Raw genomic sequence first — 703 nt, 5'->3', positions numbered from 1 at the left:
GAGAAGAAAAAAGAAGGAGAAGGAAAAGAAAAAAAGAAGAAAGAGAAAAAGAAAAAGAAAGAGATAGAGATCAGATATAGTTGGCGTGTGTGTTAAAGTTGGTGGGGCCTTAGGTAGCTGTGAAATAATAAAAAAATGTGAGGAAAATATTATTTAAGTAAAAGAAGGTGTAAAATAAACAAATTGACGTGTAAATTTTGTAAAATTAACTGTGAAAAATAGAAAAAGAAAAAAATTTTTTTTTGACAAAATAAAAGGAAAATTTACATCCACATGCTCTTAAAGTTTTCAACCAGCAATAGACGCGCCTCTGTTAGAACCTCACAAGTTGCGTTATTGCCCAAAGCGCAAAGATACTAAAATTAAAGTTACTTTATATATATATATATATATATATATATATATAATTTGTGAGGTGTATTCTTGCGGTCGGGGTAAAGTTTTGGGCTGCTGTCTTTTACACACAGACATATAAAATAAAATTAAAAAAAAAAAATCAGTTAGGCAGTTGAATTAACTGAGTTTGGAGTTTGAACTTAGCTTCAAAGTTGAGAAAACAAAGTATAAAAGGCATTGAGATCCAAACCACTGAGAAAGAAAAACAAAAAGAGAGAGAAATCCAAACCCTCTGTTTCTGTTTATTGCTCCTGCGCTTACACCATGAATCTCTCCCCAAAACCCTCCACCCCTTCCTTTCCTCCCA

At 32.0% G+C, this 703-nt stretch overlaps 1 pseudogene; it reads right to left on the bottom strand.

The window, feature by feature from the left end:
• Positions 1–230: 230 nt before the first annotated feature.
• Positions 231–355, bottom strand: LOC126710639 (U4 spliceosomal RNA; annotated as a pseudogene).
• Positions 356–703: the final 348 nt, after the last annotated feature.

This window comes from Quercus robur, chromosome 12 (genome assembly GCF_932294415.1).
Source record: "Quercus robur chromosome 12, dhQueRobu3.1, whole genome shotgun sequence".
NCBI classification, from domain to species: Eukaryota; Viridiplantae; Streptophyta; class Magnoliopsida; order Fagales; family Fagaceae; genus Quercus; species Quercus robur.
The sequence above is the reverse complement of the archived record's forward strand: the minus strand, read 5'-3'. Positions and strand labels throughout refer to the sequence as shown.